The 12,829-nt window shown below is 33.9% G+C and overlaps 1 protein-coding gene across 3 annotated transcripts in view; it reads left to right on the forward strand.

Moving 5' to 3' along the window:
* LOC149800035 (ATP-binding cassette sub-family C member 4-like) overlaps positions 1–12,829 on the forward strand; it is a 176,493-nt gene that overhangs the window by 40,805 nt on the left and 122,859 nt on the right. The window lies entirely within an intron of this gene.

The raw sequence follows: 12,829 nt of genomic DNA on the forward strand, positions 1-12,829 counted from the left end.
CTGCAGCCACTCTTAATGCAAGTAATTCATTCGTTATTTATAAAAAATGAAAATAGTTTTTAAGGTAGCTAGAACATGAGCTGTTGCCCTTTCACCATTACCTTTCCCCACCCCAAAGCTGATCATTTCAAGTTAAAATCTGTCTCAGTATTTTCTTGGCCAGTTGAATGCTTGAATAATTTTAGATGTGTTCAAGTAGTTATAGTTCTTGTTATGGGTTTAACACCATTTCTTAATGTAAGATAGGGTATAAATTGCAACCAGTATAACTGGTGGAGGAAGAACTGGGGGGGAACAAGTTTTCTTACATATTGACATGAGGCAAACCGATCTGCTCAAGTAATGATGCTGATTTAATAAAGAGTATCTTTATTTTGCATTTGATATCAAAGTCTGCCTCTTGATGTGGTGTACAGTTTAAATCTGAATTTAGATGTAGATCTAAATAAGTACCCAATACATAAACAAATTTTCAATAAAGCACCATTGTATGGCAACTATTGAGCAGGTATTAAGGTTGATGGTTGATGCAACACATTTAATAGTCATGACACTCATGCATTAGAATCTAAAGGTTTAAGTGTGTGACTGTGTGTGTGCAATTTGGATTTAACAATTTTTCAGTCATATCACTATGTCTGCAGCATGACAGTTTATAGTGATGTCTAGCAATGAGGTATCATGCCACAGACAAGTGCCATCCTGTCCCAACCAGTCATTTATCCTAAAAACAGTCCAGCCAGTCCTAATACTAACCTTTTAATGCAGAGAAACGAGCAAGGCAGCTGCTTGTACCATTTTTTAAATAAGTCTTTGACTTGGCAGGGTTTGAACCTGTGATCTCCTGCATCTGAGGCAGAGGCTCTAACCACTTAGGCCACCTGAGTGGTCCAGGTTAATTCTCACTGCATAATGATTAGGGGAAATAATTATGTTCAGAGGTAGAATTAAGAATTATTTTCTATGTTCTGTTTTGGGGTGGGAGTGAAGTGTGCCATCAAATTTTTCCAGAATCATGTCACAAGCACTTGTAACGATTCATAATAGTACAGAGAAACCACTCACAACCAAAAACAGTTGGGACCAAATTAAATTTCAGTCTTGAGCGGTTTTAATTCTACTGAGGATTTTGGAGTTGGGGAAAAAAGAATTATGTCTGTATACAAGCACATATGTGACTTCAGGTAGAGAATTAATGTAATTATGATAGTACCACTGTGTATGTATGTATAAGAGTGCACAAATTTGCTTTTCTAATATTTAATAAAATCTTAGCTGAAAAAGTTTGTTTCTTCCAAAAGTCACATCTGGTCACATGAGTAAATACAGCTGTTCCAGTTTTCATCTCGAGAAACATTTCAGGAATATTCCTGTGTGAATGAGTTACTTTTATGACATTGCTATAGGTCCGCTAGAATTATGTATGACAATCAAGAATGTTGAAATACTCCATATCAGTCATAAAATTCCTATGCCAAGTTCTTTTCCTAGTTCCCCAACTTTTCATCTCAAGAAACATTTAAGGAGCTAGTTACTTTTATGACATTGCTATAAGTCCATTGGAATTATGTTTGATTATCCATAATGTTGAAATACTCCATATCAGTCATAAAATTCCTATGCCAAATTCTTCTCTTAGTTTCTCCATTGTAGGTTTTGGTACATATTTCTACTTTCTGATCAGACTAACAAACCATTCTTTGCAAAGATTCAACAAATAACAAATAGTTCAGTTCTATGATGCTTAGCTGGTCTTTCTAATACATGTACCTTCACATGTGAGTAAAAACAAATGACATATATATGAAATGTTTTATCTTCATTGAAAATAAGCTGAGTGAATCTGATTTTTAGAAGACCATTTTTCCATTCTCCATCATCAAAGCATCAACTGCATGGTCTGATTAATAATTGGGGGGTGGGGGTGGAATTTAAGAAACAGACAAATAGACAAGAACCAAACAACAGTTTAATAATCACTTGTACATAATCTTTTTAAATGGATTATCCACAGATTATTTATTATATACCTTAAAAGCTGGCTTTTGTATATCTTGCAAAGACTTTGGATTAGCCTGTTGTTGGTCCTAATCTATGTTAGTATGTATGTGAAGTATTGTTTTAATATTTCATGCTCTATCACTCTTTGCCTACTATAGTATTTTCTAATTGTAAATAATTTGGTCCAACATGTGTTAGAAATTATGGAGTCAAAATAAATTTCCAAATAAATATTTCAGCAAGGACAAATGCTGTTTCTGCAGCATTTCAACCATGGCATTTTGATAAAACCAGAGCTTTACCCAGTCACCAGTTGTGCCTGACACTGTTATCAAAAGAACCTAATTAAGGATCAATCATTAGTCTGTATCAGATGTATTATGGTAATCTCAAACATGCCATGGACTTAATTCAATTCATGAACAGCTAAATTAATTTAATATTGCTATGTGTCACAATGACACTGGCAAAATTCACACTGTTATATATTACAATGACATTTGTAAATGTCATACTTTTACAAAATGATAAACTGATTTAGTTTTGTTAAGTTTGCATGAGAAGTTTAGACTTTTTCAAAATACAGTATCCAGTATCATTCCTTATGTCTGTTATGATCAACCCAGGTTAGAATCACTTGGTAGCATCAAAAGTGACTCTGCTGAATGCCTAGTCAAGTTGTAGTGGTTTAGTTTCACACTGTAACCAACAGCAGAGAAAAGGGTAACATTTTTGAAATGATTCTTTAATTGCTGTTGTGTCATATGCAAGTAGTTTTTAATCTATGTATTGTGATAAACAAATTATTGAGGCTTCAGATGCTGGCTAATGTTTACAAAGGCCTGATATTTTATTGGTAATGTGTATTTGGATTGTTAGTTTTGATGCAAGGATGGTTGGATGGATGCATTGATGTCAAGGGTGGTATGCAGAAAGGGCTCTTGTAATTTCAGACAATGTTAGCTGAAACAGAATGATCAGTGTAACAGCATGAAGCCTGGTGGAATTGCATCTAGCAAAAGCACTTAACATTTTCTCATTTTTGTGTACAAATTTGATTTTTGTTTGGCTTTTATTTCCATTTGATCTTTATTTTCAAGTAGTACAGCCTTTTGCAGTGTTCTTGCTTAACAAAATGCATGTGGAAATCTGGTGAAAATCTTGAGAAAGTTGTTAATTCTAACTTGCATGTTAACAAAATAGCATTGTTTTGTAAAATAAAAATAGATTTAGTGTTGGTGAATGCAGAGAAACAGCTGCTTCTGCTGCCATTACTACTGCTACTAATACTGTTATGTCTTGGCCTGAACACATTCTGTCTTTTTTTGAAAATTGTTGATATCAGTCTTACATCTTGCAAAGACTATACTAGTCCCTCTGGCAGTTTGTTTAGATCAAGCCAATACATGATCCCATCCCATATTCAAGTGTTGATCAAAAACTCTGACATGCAGTATGCATCACAATACATCATAAATGAAATCATATATATTGCTTTGGAGACATAAAAATGTTAAAGTCTGAAAACATGGCAGAATTCTTGGTGACCAAGACAAATGGAAATTTCTGGGTGCTAGAGTGGTCAGTAAATTTAAGAGCAGGCCATTTTCACACCTGGAAATTTTCTTTTACCTTGTTTACTTTATGTTGATCAATTATCATTTATCTTTGCTCTGATTATAGTTAATGTTCATAGGAAAATAGGAGCAAACAATTCGGCTTTAATTTTCTTTTCCTGTTTTTTATTTGTATTGTGATATGCAATATTTTATGTGTTACGTTGATACCATATGACAGTGATACCATGTCACATTGCAATGAATCAGCATTTAGTGACTTTAGTCAATACATGTATCCATGTAAAGATACCACTTTTATACTCACTTATAAATCAAGTCAAGCTGCAAACAGCAAAGATCCTGATCTGCCTTAGCATAATGTGCCTGCAAATCAGGGTCTGTGTTGTTTATTTCTACTGATTGCTCCAAACAGACTGCACCAACCCAAATCTGATGGTGCATTATGCAACAGCAGATCTGGATCTGTGCAATTTGCAGTTTGACTCTACTTATAATATGGTATATTGTGATTCATATGCATTGCTAAATTTTTACACCCTTGTTAACCTTTATTATATACCAATAAATGATGCATATCACCAACCAATCATATTTACAATAATTTGATTGACATCCATACTTGTGATTTCCGACTTCATGTCTTTACAGTCCCAACAATTAAAACTAATACACCATTTAACACTTTCGTCAGAGGCAGATATGAGTAATGGTTTGGGGTCATTTAGGGCAAAAGTATATTGTGTAAAAATATGATATACTCAATCATATTCATTCAGATTCATCAGAAAAAATATTAAAGCAAAAAAATTTGAAAGTTTAAGGGCTCAGTTTATATTAGACATAAACATTTATATAGCACCTAAAATTCTGCATTGTTTCTGCATGTAATTGTCTAAAATCCTTTGAAATACATGTACATGCATGTACTTTTTTTTCCTTCTGAATGACTTCTGACAAATGTACTGTTCTACCCTGAATGGTCTCATTATATTTGGAGATCGTCGCTTGTAATGGTAGTCAAAGTGCCAGTTCAGTAAGCTGATATAAGTTAAAGAATTCAAGCATATTTAGGTTTGAAACAATTATATATATTAAAATTCATAAAACAACAAAACCTGAGCAATCCTTCAGCAATTTTAAAAAGTATACTGAGCTATCCAATAGTTGTTGTGTGGAGATTGCAGATCATCATTGAGTTTAACATCATCTGCATCCCACTTGCAAAGTGAAATCGAAAATGCTTTCGTAACGAGAACTGATGAATTGCAATATGGCTGTCAACCTCTTGTATTAACAGAATTCTCCAAAATGAAAGATATTAAAGTATTGATACTGACACCAATTAAATCCATCATAAATACAATAAAAAGAATGTAGATGTTGTGATTCCAGAAATAGGACAGCATATCAACACATTTTAAAAAGCACTTCATTGCATATTAATAACGTTTTATACAATATAGAAAGTTGTTATAATTTTAAAATCAAATGTCTATTCTTTAAAGGTGTACAGGTATAATGAAAGAATAATTAGTATCATATGTAGACCAGGAAAACTATATTATCTCTTGGTGTGTAGATTAGTGGATCACACTTATTGCTTTGTCTTGTGAGATCCATTTATATAGCACACACACACAAGATGTCACTATGTTCTCGCAATCAATGTACTATACTAAAAATGCATTTAAAGTTTGTTTTGCTTGTGAACTAATAAATATGGAACTGAATGTGCTGGTATATTAATCAACAGGTGATTTTTATAGTTGAGATGGTACTTTATATAGACAAGTATGGTACAGAGGTCCCTCACTATAAACCCCTCAGTACACTGCCTTTATTGAATAGGTATAGTCATGGATCCCATTCAAACACCTTAGTACACTGCCTGTATAATACAGGTATCATCATGGATCCTATTAAAACCCTCAGTACCTGCCTATATAATGCAGGTATAGTCATGAATGCCCCTCAGTACACTACCTGCATTATGCATGTTTATTCATGGATACCATTAAATTGTCTCAGTAAACTGCCATTATCATACAGTTGTCAGCATGGATCCCATTAAAACCCCTCAGTACTCTGCATGTTATATAATGCAGGTATAGCCATGGATCCCATTAAACCCCTCAGTACACTGCTTTCATAATGCAGGTATAGTCATGGGTCCCATTAAACCCCTCAGTACACTGCCTGTATATTGCAGGTATAGTCATAAATGTCATTAAAACCCCTCAGTACACTGCATGTATAGTGCAGGTATAGTCATGGATCCCATTAAACCCCTTAGTACACTGCTTTCATAATACAGGTATAGTCATGGGTCACATTAAACCCCTCAGTACACTGCCTGTATATTGCATGTTTAGTTATAGAATCCATTAAAACCCCTCAGTACACTGCATGTATAGTGCAGGTATAGTCATGGATCCCATTAAATCTCTTAGTACACTGCTTTCATAATACAGGTATAGTCATGGATCCCATTAAAACAGTACACTGCTTTCATAGTACAGGTATAATCATGGAAACCATTAAAACTCTTTAGTACACTGCTTTCATAATATAGGTTATAGTCATGGATCCCATTAAAAGCTATCAGTACACTGCCTTTATAATCTATATATATATATATATAGAGAGAGAGAGAGAGAGAGAGAGAGAGAGAGAGAGAGTCATGGATTCCATTAAAACCCCTCAATACATAGCCTTTATATTACAGGTATAATCATGGAACCCATTAAAATCCCTGAATACACTGCCTTTATAATCCAGTTATCATCATGGATCCCATTAAAACCCTATGTACACTGCCTTTATAATCCAGTTATCATCACGGATCCCATTGGTCACATTTAGTTTTATCATGGCTGCTCAATTTATTTCATTATTCCACCAATAATGTAACTATGTCATTCTGTCTGTATATGTCAGTCCATACAGATTTTATTTCCTGGTCATAGCTTGCAAACTATTCAAGGTATATCTATGAAACATAGTACTTATTTTTGAAGTAATGATCCAGGTGTGCCTTTCACAGTCCAGTTCTTCAGTTTCAATATGTTTTATGTTTTTATTCATTTTTTCCTCTCTATCCATTCATTTTTTATCCACACCTAATTTCTGAAGAATATCTCTCAATTGTTTAAGATTATCTCTATGAAACGTGTTACATATGTTGAACTGGTGATTCCCGTGTACCTTTTGATATTCAAAATTTTTCAGTTTCATTATTATGTTGTGTTTTTTGTCAGTTTTACTTTTAATGCATCCATCCATTGGCAGTGCTTTTGTTGCAGGACCTTGACTATCAGACTGTTAAGGTATCTCACAAACTTTTCTGCACACATTGGACTTGCGGTGCAGGTGTGAATTTTAATGTTCACAGTTCTTCAATATTTGTAATGTTTTTATCCCTTTGTCTGTTCATTGATTAATCCATTCATTATTCACTCCCAAACAAATTCATATGTCTTACCAACCATTGTATTAGACTTGTCGTGTAGATTTACCTCTGATTTCACAATTCTTCAGTCTCAGTATATTTGACATTGTATGTCTTACCAACCATTGTATTAGACTTGTGGTGTAGATTTACCTCTGACTTCACAATTCTTCAGTCTCAGTATATTTGACATTGTATATGTCTTACCACCCATTATATTAGACTTGTGGTGTAGATTTACCTCTGACTTCACAATTCTTCAGTCTAAGTATATTTGACATTGTATATGTCTTACCACCCATTGTATTAGACTTGTGGTGTAGATTTACCTCTGACTTCACAATTCTTCAGTCTCAGTATATTTGACATTGTATATGTCTTACCACCCATTATATTAGACTTGTGGTGTAGATTTACCTCTGACTTCACAATTCTTCAGTCTCAGTATATTTGACATTGTATATGTCTTACCACCCATTATATTAGACTTGTGGTGTAGATTTACCTCTGACTTCACAATTCTTCAGTCTCAGTATATTTGACATTGTATATGTCTTACCACCCATTATATTAGACTTGTGGTGTAGATTTACCTCTGACTTCACAATTCTTCAGTCTCAGTATATTTGACATTGTATATGTTTTACCACCCATTATATTAGACTTGTGGTGTAGATTTACCTCTGACTTCACAATTCTTCAGTCTCAGTATGTTTGACATTGTATATGTCTCACCAACCATTGTATTAGACTTGTGGTGTAGATTTACCTCTGACTTCACAATTCTTCAGTTTCAGTATATTTGACATTGTATATGTCTCACCAACCATTGTATTAGACTTGTGGTGTAGATTTACCTCTGACTTCACAATTCTTCAGTCTCAGTATATTTGACATTGTATATGTCTCACCAACCATTGTATTAGACTTGTGGTGTAGATTTACCTCTGACTTCACAATTCTTCATTCTCAGTGTATTTGACATTGTTTATGCCTGTCCTAGCATCCACTGTATTTGACAAGTGGCCTAGATTTGACTATACTGTTCTCAGTTCTTAAGTTCAGTATATTTAATGTTGTACATGTTCTTTAAGCCATTATCTTCACATTTGTTATTTGGGATAACTTCAGCTCTGTTTAAGATAACAGTATATCCAGGAAAGTTTGTATACTTTTTAAACTAGTAGTGTAACTACTGTCTGCCATTCCGATTTCTTTTTCTTTCAATAGTTTTATTGTTTTGTCTGTTTATTTGTTGATCATTTATGAACACTTTCATTTCTGGAGCAAAACTGGTGATGCCCATCACTTCCCTGTTTACTTTGTATGTACAAAACTGATAATGCCCATTACTTCCCTGTGTACATACAAAACTGGTGATGCTCATCACTTCCCTGTGTACATACAAAACGGGTGATGCTCATCACTTCCCTGTGTTCTTTGTACATACAAAACTGGTATTGCCCATCTCTTCCCTGTGTACTTGTACATACAAAACTGGTAATGCCCATCACTTCCCTGTGTACTTTGTACATACAAAACTGGTCATGCCCATCACTTCCCTGTGTACTTTGTACATACAAAACTGGTCATGCCCATTACTTCCCTGTGTACGTACAAAACTGGTGATGCTCATCACTTCCCTGTGTACTTTGTACATACAAAACTGGCAATGCCCATCACTTCCCTGTGTACTTTGTACATACAAAACTGGTCATGCCCATTACTTCCCTGTGTACATACAAAACTGGTGATGCTCATCACTTCCCTGTGTACTTTGTACATACAAAACTGGTAATGCCCATCACTTCCCTGTGTACTTTGTACATACAAAACTGGTAATGCCCATCACTTCCCTGTGTACTTTGTACATACAAAACCTGTCATGCCCATCAATTCCCTGTGTACATACAAAACTGGTGATGCTCATCACTTCCCTGTGTACTTTGTACATACAAAACTGGTAATGCCCATCACTTCCCTGTGTACTTTGTACATTCAAAATGGTGTGTGGTGATGCCCATCATTCTCTGAGTACTTTGTACATACAAAATTGATGATGCCTATCAGTTCCCTGTGTAATTTGTACATAAAAACTTCTGATATATGAAAAGTGTACATAAATAGTATACAAACCTATGGTGCTGAACTATAGGGTACATTCAAGAGTCTGTTTGTAAGAAAGGGACTGGGTAGATGTCATATCTGGATGACTTTTGTTTTAGTTCTTGTCCATGAGATACAGTTATAATGTGATTTTATTGTTCATTTTATATAAAGCTCATTGATTAAGTTGAACCCACTGTCAAGACAACAGTTGATATCAACATTTCAAAGCATAAAGCTTTCTCACTTATAAAGAGAGTCCCTTGTATGGTTTCCATGAACATCACTATAGAGAGCGGAGGCATATAGTTGTTGCACTATTGCATGTTGACAACTATTTACTACTGCTACCACCACTAATATGTTTCCTATTATTTTTACTGCAGCTGTTACTACTAATACTACTTATTTTGCTGTTAATACTGTTAAACTGCTACTACTATTTATTCTACTATCACCATTCATACTACTACTGCTGCTACAACTATTACTACTACTATTTATTATACTACTACTGCTACTTCTACTACTATCAGATGTATTTATACATCTACTATTTATTCTTCTACTACTATTTATACTACTGTTACTACTGTTTATAATGCTACTACTGCATGTAGTTATTACTTATACTAATACTATTTATAGTATTTATACTTTTCAGCTACTGCTACTACTATTACTACAAATATTACTACTAATACTGCTGACACTACTGCTACTAAGGTTACAGATTGTGTTGCAAACACTCAACTTCATGACTTATGTTGTCCTGTGTTGTGTGGGTGCTTGTGTATGGTATAATCTCTTATTGCTCAAACCTTTGGTAATTTTTTGTTTTAAATAAAAGTGATATTGTTTACTTGCAATATCCTTATTTTATGAATTGAAACAAACAAATGTTAAGGAAATACAGTTAAATATAAAATGTATTCACTAGGTGCTTATCAGAATTATTTTTCTTAATTAATTGAATATAAAAAACATTTATTCAAATAAAGCAAATAGAGTAGGATCTTTATTTATTTACATAACCAAATGGTATGTTGACACTAAATGTTGAGTATGTTACAGAGTCAAAAGACTGCATTGTTGTATGTAAATGTAACATTTGTAAACTTATGTCAGTGACAATGACAAGAGAAGCAAAAGCTTGTTTGAAAACTTGGGGCAAGGGGAGGGTTGGGGACCCATGTCAAGATACATTCATCCATCCATCTGAGTCTATCTGTCAATACATTTATCTCCAAACCTTTGCAACCCTTGTACATAATTATATGCCATTTTGTCAGTCAATATAATATTACATCTAAATATGCATCATAAATATTTCACCTTTTAGGTCCAGTTGGAATTATTTCTCTTTTCCCATCAATTTTAATTCTTTACTTTGGTAGATCCTTGTAATCAGCATAGCTCAGGAATCATTCAGCTTTTTTTGATGCAGTATGGAGCATATATTCCTTTTTGACTTGCTTTTTCTGTGTTTTGTCAACATTTTATTTTGGAAAGCTTAAGAACTATCTTTATGTTCTGATCCAGCATGGTATGAATGTTGTCCCACAGACTAGCATGTGCGTTTTAATTGTTTTATTGTGGTCACCTCCATTTTGGATAGAGTTTTGGCCCATGACATTTAACATAATATCTTCACATGGCATGTTGCTTCTACCCGACACAGCTCAAGATCCATTAAGTGTATTCTGTTGTAGTTTGTTAGTGTCCCATAGACTTGCATGTGCCTGTAATGGGTTTTGTATGGTTGCCTCCTATTTGGATCGAGTTATGACTCTTTACAATTAACATATTTTCATATGTTGCTTGTGACTGGTACAGCTCAAGAATCAGTCAGTGTATTCTGATGCATCATGGTTTGATAACTGTTGTTTAGACTTTAATATTGCACCTTGATTTGATGCAGGTTTCCTGAAATTTTGTTGTCCTTAGTCTCCCAGTTCCTCCCCATGTTTAAGGGGGAAAAAAATAAAAAAATACAGGCACAGCTTTACATTAGTGGATGTCTATTCATGGCTCTGTTGGCCATACCAATAGACACAGTCACTAAATGGGGCACACATTTGAAAGATATCAACGAATATCCATTATGAAACATTCTATCTTGCAATGGAAACATTCAAGATTTATTGAAGTCATTTGAGTTGCAGTGTGATGTATTTTAAAACATCTGTTGTAACATATTTTTGAAATTAAAGCTGTACCTACAGCAAGGAAGATGTAATTTATTTTAAAGTTGAATTAATACCAAAAGAGACTTAATTTATACAGATGCACAATTTGTCAATTAGTTATTAATTTAATAGTTTGAAAAGAAAAAATTTAAGAAATGCTGGTAGATTATGAAGGAACACTAAGGGGAAATGAGAGCAGGATTCATAATGGAACATTTTCTGTGGTACAACTTATTTCAGGTTACCCAGATAAACATGTCAATTTTTCATGCATTAGTTGAGCAATAATATAAGTGCCCATGGAAAATATAATATTGCAGGCAACAAAGTTAAGGAGGCAGAACTAAAGGAGCAAAAAAGTTTCGGCCCCAAAAAAACTGTGTGGTTTTGGTTACATTGAAAATAAAATAGGCAGGTAGGTCAGTGGTCAGTACAAACTTTTTTGTTTTTTTTTTGTTTTGTTTTGGTCCAGACAGATTTAAGTGAAGCAAAAATGTTTTGCTTTGGTTTCATGGGATATTTTGTTTCTACCATTTTAGACAGCATTTTGGCCCTTTTCAGTAAGCTTCATATTTTTTAATGGGGTATTGCTTGTGATAAGCATAGTTCAAGAACCATTTAGCATATTTGGTTGTTTTGTGATGTAAACAGTTTTATGGACCTAAATGTGACTTTTATGGGTTTTGTTTCTTCTGCTCCAATTTGGAATGGGTTATGGGCCTTGTCAGTCAACTTCATCTGTTACATTTTGATATTGTTTGTACTGATAAATCCGTGAAGGACTTTGATTTCAAGTATTCCATGTCATTATTGAGAGGAGTCATGTCACCTGAATTCCTCTCACCTCCTAACTTTGGTTTCTCTGCTTTAAAGTCCCTAAGAAAAAACTGCACTGATTGCAACTCATTTTGCTGTAGTTGTTGATTAAAACTGTCAAACTTTGCTTTCTAGTGTAAAATTTATTTTGGCATTTATATTATTGAAAATCTTGCATGAATGCTTTCACTCACATGCACATGCATCCAGACAGACACACACTAACATGCACAAAGATGGATCTTATGATGAAATTTAATATAAAATCATTCAAAAGAGATACAAGTCCTATAGGTTTTTACTCCAGAGTATCAATGATATACTTAATTATTAAATTTCTTGGAAAATATTTCATGTTTGATTTTCCGTATTTGGTAATGTGTTAGTATTTTAATGGTAATACATCTTTCCATGATTAACTTGTTTCCTTTTTGAGCAATTATTTATAAAAAATAATTTTAATTTTCAGAACCTCCCCTTTAGTCTTTTAGCTATGAACTGGCACCTAATTAACAGGCATTTCCAGTAAAGTCTTATGGTGAAGTTTTATTTGGTCAGGTCTTTGTGTTTAAGATGATAATAAAACTTGGTTGCTGTTTCTAGTAGACATTTTGTTTTCCTAATTCTGGCCTTGGCTTCATGTATTTTGTTCTGAAGGTATCAGATGCTAGACACAAACCATGTAGTTT

Source organism: Sinohyriopsis cumingii, chromosome 5 (assembly GCF_028554795.1).
Source record: "Sinohyriopsis cumingii isolate HCF-2022 chromosome 5, ASM2855479v2, whole genome shotgun sequence".
Taxonomy (NCBI): domain Eukaryota; kingdom Metazoa; phylum Mollusca; class Bivalvia; order Unionida; family Unionidae; genus Sinohyriopsis; species Sinohyriopsis cumingii.